The sequence below is a fragment of the Strix aluco genome, chromosome 8 (assembly GCF_031877795.1).
Source record: "Strix aluco isolate bStrAlu1 chromosome 8, bStrAlu1.hap1, whole genome shotgun sequence".
Lineage (NCBI taxonomy): Eukaryota > Metazoa > Chordata > Aves > Strigiformes > Strigidae > Strix > Strix aluco.
In genome coordinates, this window is record NC_133938.1 from 25,498,467 (window position 1) to 25,504,466 (window position 6,000).

Consider the following 6,000-nt stretch of genomic DNA (forward strand, 5'->3'; position numbering starts at 1 on the left):
ACACCAAAGTGGCACCTCAGAGCAGTTGGTGGTTTCTGTAGCAGATGCCCACACCGGACAGAAGGTGGTTGTGTTTCCCAGGCACTGCCCTTCCCAGCAGAACTCATGGTCACCTCTCAGTGCGAGGCCTGATGCAGCAGTGCCCTTCCCAGGGAGCCGAGGCCGATATTGCTGTGTAGATTATCTGGCAGTTTTGCTGCAGCAGCAGCAGTGTGGGCAGTACACACTCTTGCCACAGCGCTGACCCTGTAACTTTTATGATACAATTAGCAACTGAAACCATGGATCTATTTCTAAACCTGAATGTTTTGGTTGGCAAGGCAAAGCCTGATGGTACAACTAGCCTCTTAATTTTGTTCTTAATAATTGTGATAAAAGTCCTCTGTGCAATACCTTTTCCTAAAATTTGGTGCTATATAGATAATCACAGTAAAATATGTTTCTCTTTTTCAAAATTTTCCTTTGCCCTATCACACTGTCATTTCCATGTATTATCATAATATATGGGGTTTTTTTAAACGAAGAAAGAAAATATTTGTATGTTTACTATAGTTATCACAATAAGACCAACCTAACTTGCTCACTGGTAATAAAGAAAAACAAAGTTTGGTGCAGGATAATTGACCACGGGCTGACCTCAGGACAGGACAGGCTATTCTGCCCATCCAGAGTCCCACTCCACTGCAACTAGATGAGCAGACTTCAGGTTTTTTACATCTCGGTCCATCCACATCTTCCCTCCGGATGTCCTAGCATTCTCCATGGGCCCTGAGGGCACAGCTACTCTCCCTCATTTTAGAAACTTCGGTAATAGACTACCAACTAGCAAGTTCAAATTCAGTTTAGAGATATTTGTACCATGCTCAAGTTACACACAATAGTAATGACTCTGTTCAAGAACCCAGTAACGGACATACTTGTATCTTACCTCAGTTGTTCCTATTTAACAAATAGTTATCATAAACCCTTATACATCAAGCTGCTGTTCTTCTCAAGACTTTTCTTTTTTTTTTTTTTTTTTTTTTTTGCTAGGACATCCTCTGTTTATTTAAAGGTCCAATCTATTTTGAACATTACAAATTTCTTGGTCTCAGTAACTCTGTGACAATGAACCTTTAATCAGTGACTGGAAAGTATTCCCTTTATATATTTTCTAAGTTTCCACCTTGTAAATTAATTGATTACCCTGCTCTGAATGCCAGAATCTGACTACTAGTACATTTTTCCAATGGTAGAAATTATTTAACTTGTGCCTGGCAATGACCCTTCATGCATGAGGTTCTTCCACAGAATAACAGAAACATATTCATATAAAAGAAATTCTTATGCAAGTGGGTAAGCCTTTCAGCTTCCAAATTATTCTGTTTGTCCAAGGCAGTAGTGTTTACGATATGACACAGGATTAGAAACCCCCTTCAAGTCTATAAACATGTATTTGCCAATAAAACCTATAAACTGTATATTTGGTGTCACTGAGGTCCAGATTCTTAGCTAGTGTAAGTCGGCATAGCTGTTCTGACTTCCGTGGAGTCATGCTGATTTACACAGCTGAAGACCTGGGCCTTAGCTGTTTGAATCTGTGAATTTTAACCAAAAAGAGAAAATTCAGTCAAGTTTGTCCTTTCCTTCAGTAAGTCATAGCTGCCAGAAATTGTGTTATGCTTGAGCCATTATTACTATAAAACTACAAAACAAAAATGCAGTAAGATATTAAAGAAAATCCATGGCTGTTACATTTTAAGTCAAATAAAATTAATATCCATGTTTATGGATCCATATGCAGAATCACATTAGTTTCAGTGGTATCTAGGAAATAAAGATGTAGTGTCTAAAAAATTTACTGAAATGTTAACCATAATTTTTCTTTCCCCTTCCCACCTGACTAAATTGTTGAATAGATCAGACATCATAGTGTTGAATCCCTGATGAATCCATAGAAGCAACTTACAATTTTTCCATAGTAACACAGGTAAAATTTAGAAGAAAGTTTGTAAAATATTTTGGGATTTTCCAATTGAAAGTGATAGATAAGATAAAAGCATTTTTTGGCTATTTAACACACAAGTAAATCATGAAGCCACAGACCTCTGGGAGGTGTATATTCAAATATGTGATGTTATGCAGTGTATCATACCAGGTGATACAACTGGACAGCTCTTCAGAATGCACTATTCAGACCTTCTTACCTGAATTCAACAAAATGTACACCTTTGTAGAAAGGCAGCCTGAGGTTCATGATTACTTAAACACCATTTAGTTTTAAATGTAGTCCTGATACAAGACAAAAAGACATATACGTTGCACGTCGGGTCTTTGCCCAGATGCTAATATAAGTTTTTACAAATGTTCTGAATTCCAGTGTTACTCAACAAATTTTGCTCGTATAGTTTTATTCAGTCTTTCCATATAAGGTTGGCCAAATTTCCTAATCTCTTGTTCCAGCCTTTCAACTAGAAATAAAATGAAGATAAACCAGCATTCATTCTCCTAGCATCCCTCCTCTTAGCCTGTGTCACAACTGGTTAGAGTGCAACTCTTCCAAACAAGAATTGTCTCTCACCATGTCTTTGCACTTTGCCTGGTAGAATGGAACCTATGCCTGTGCCGCAGTGCAAATGAATAGTAATTTATGATGATGTTGGAAGGGTGTTGACAGAAACAGAGCTAATGGCACTAGCGGGGAATAAATGCATTTATAGTAAAAATAACTATTGTCAGTCAAAAAAAGCAAACTTAATTTCCAGTGTTTAATCTTTATTAGCTAGAACTCCCAGTAGAAAAAACATGATTTTCAGTGGCAATTTTGCTAGAATAAGGACTGCAGAATTTTTCTACTGACTTCAGCAGACTTTGGAGCCAGCTTTAGAGAAAAAAAATCCACAGAACAAGTGAAATAAATATTGTTGGCATTTTACAATAAAATGGGAGTGCATTTTATAGGTGGCTAGCAGCTTGTAATTACCCTTAGTAAAACTAATCCTTTCCCTGTGCTTATTAAAATGTTTCATGTATCAGCAAGCCGTGAAAAGGACTCACCACCAATCTCTTAACTTGCACTAAAACTGAGAAACGTCCACTTGAGTCATAGTTCCCAGTGCCAGTCCTGTTTCTCTGCCTGCTATTGGAATTCAAAGCCTCTGAGGGAATTAAAACTAACACATTAGTTCCTAATTAAATCCAAAAGGGATGTGAAATGTAACCAAATAACTTTATAGTATTGCTTGGGAATATGGTCTCCGGAGGATAAGGAAGGAGCAGTGGCTTTCAATTAATGATTTTCCCTGTTCTAACATACAGAAAATATCTGCAGTGTTCTTTTGACCCCTTTTAATTTCTTCAAGGGGAGCATTTGACTCTTCAATCTTCCTCCTGCAAATATATTTTTAAAAGTTGCTTCAGGTTTGTAATAATTTAGTAGGATAAAGAAGTACAGTCATTACTATTGCAGTCCTTTTTTCTTCAATTAGTATTTCTAATCACATTAGACATGTTTTCAGTATCCAGAGAGGATGCCTGATCCCTACAGCTATCGTGAACCATTAACTTTAATTAAAATTTACAAGTCTAATGTTGTTACATCTGCTAAAAGCATTAACTGCCATGTTAATTACCAAAATGTTAATGTTGCGTTAAAATATGAATGTTCCCTTTTGACAGTTCATCTGTGATTTAATTATTTATTTTTGGTATAATATCTCATAAAAAAGAAAAAGGCATAAAAGCATTAATGCTGAGTGAAATAATGAGACATAATGGGAAAACTTCATTTAAATAGAAAACTTAATACTTTAGAATACCAATTGTTAGCAGAAACTCATTTGTATTCTTTGCTGCATCTAAAATGCATGGCGCTTGTGTCATGTCTAAGATGTTATTTATAATTGCAGCGCATTCTTTTACTATTACTTTGTAGAGATATCTAATCTGCAGGACACAGTTCTTCCATCCCCATAGCTGAGCAATGTCATTGTTTTGGCCCTACAATACAAACTTTCCCCAAAACAAGATTTCAGGACTTCACATCAAAAACTTCTATTGAATTTCTGAAGGTTTCCCCATATAACTCATTTCAAAATAGATTTACAAAAGGAGGTGTCTATAACTCAGTCCTGAAGGTACTGTATTCCCTATCCCAAGAGCACAGGATCAAAGTGTATAAGACTTTTTAAATCACTACAATTAGAAACAGGTATAGCAAAATATTTGCAGTAATTCATCTAAAGAAAACAGAAATCTCTGGTTAAAGTAAAGCTGTCAATTGCTATATTTCATGGTAAGATACTCTTCTGTCATATTATTCTTACAGGCATTGTCATTAAAATGAGTAAATGAGAAAGTTCTGATAAACCAATGTTAAATATTACTGTTACATGTTTCTCTCACATTGAATAATTATTTTAATGGCTGAAGTTAACAGTCTGCCAAGTAATTTAATGCGATTGTAAATAGGTACTGTTAGATTTCATGCCATAATCTATTTTTTTAATTTACATGAGAAAACCTTAATTTTGCCTGTAGATCTTCTATGTTACATGTCAGATGCACATTCCTCACTCTGTACTCTGTTGAAGGTTGGAAGTAGGCAGCTGTTTAGTGGCAAGTGCATAATTGGTTTTGTAGGATGGGGGAAAATATATTTGTAGAGATAAGATGTCCAGTTCCCGAATTTAGATGGTCTATTAAAATAGTTGTTAAAAATCTACAAGTCACAGTGTCCAGAATACAACATTTCAAATTACTGTTCCAAGCTTATTTTAGCATTTTTTAAAGAAACTAAATCTATAAATTCCTTCTCATAATCTGAAAATGACAAATTCACGTAGACTAATGCAAGTTGTCAGTGGACTGTCAGCTAGCAGGACAGCATGTATAGCCTAACATCTCTTGCTCTACCACAGCCTGCCCCTTTCTGATGTCCAGATTTTCTCTCAGCTGTATGGTGGAATTAGGTAGCTCCACTCACAAAATAGGAGCTTTCATATAAAATATTTAGAGCTCCCTTTCTTAGAGGAGGGCATTGTACCATTCTAATTCTATTCTCCTAGCAGCAAAGTTGCATTCAGTTGTCTTTTCAAGTTAACTTTGTAGAAAAATGGTGCATCATTTGCCTTCCACAGAGTTTGGAGGACTTGTCTCCATATCCACTTGCAGAGCCTTTACTAAAGGACCATCAAATGAACTGGTCTGAAGCAGCGAAAAGCTCTGCAGTCTCCCAGACCTTCAAAACCAACGTTGGTCTGAGAGTTCATGGAATCAATCGCCTCCCTCCACAAAAAATAACAAAAAACCAAAAACAAAACCCCACCCTTTCAAGCCCAGACAGCGTAAAACCCAAGCTATGGCTGGTTATGTTATTGTAGATTTGAGTCATAGTGCATTCACATTCAATAGGACTAGCGATAAGACCTACTCTGGTGTGCTCTGATCCCAAGGCTTTTTAAAATACTACTTCAAACAGAAAATATTTCCATTTAAAAATAATAGTTGTTATTATTTTGAAGAATGTAGCAAGTTGCTAAAAAAATATTTTCTAATAGTCTGCCAGAAGGCAACCTATCTCCTGGGCTTTGTTTGCTTGTATAGATTTCATTGCCTGCAGCAATACTTCTTAAAGTCAAGTTTACAGAAACTTTTGTTTCTCTTGGGGAAATGAATACCTTCCAAAGCTCATTATTTGTTTGGGAATATTCAAGCACTCTAGAAAAGACAAGGAAATATTTAAAATTATTCATTTGCAGTTAATCTGATACTAACTTTTGTGTTACAGAGCTCTAATTTATGTAACTTCTTGCAAAGTTCTGTATTAACACCAATCTTGGAGAACGGAATTCACCCCTCTCTTTTGGAGTTCCTACAGCATGGGGAAACTACTTAACTCCTTTTTTTCTGAGGAAAAATTTCAATTTTTTTTCGTTTTTTAGTTGATTCTTGTGGCTACTTGCTTGGATGTCAGTATAATGCAGAGCGTGAAGGAGAGTTCTGTACAGCCACTGAGACACA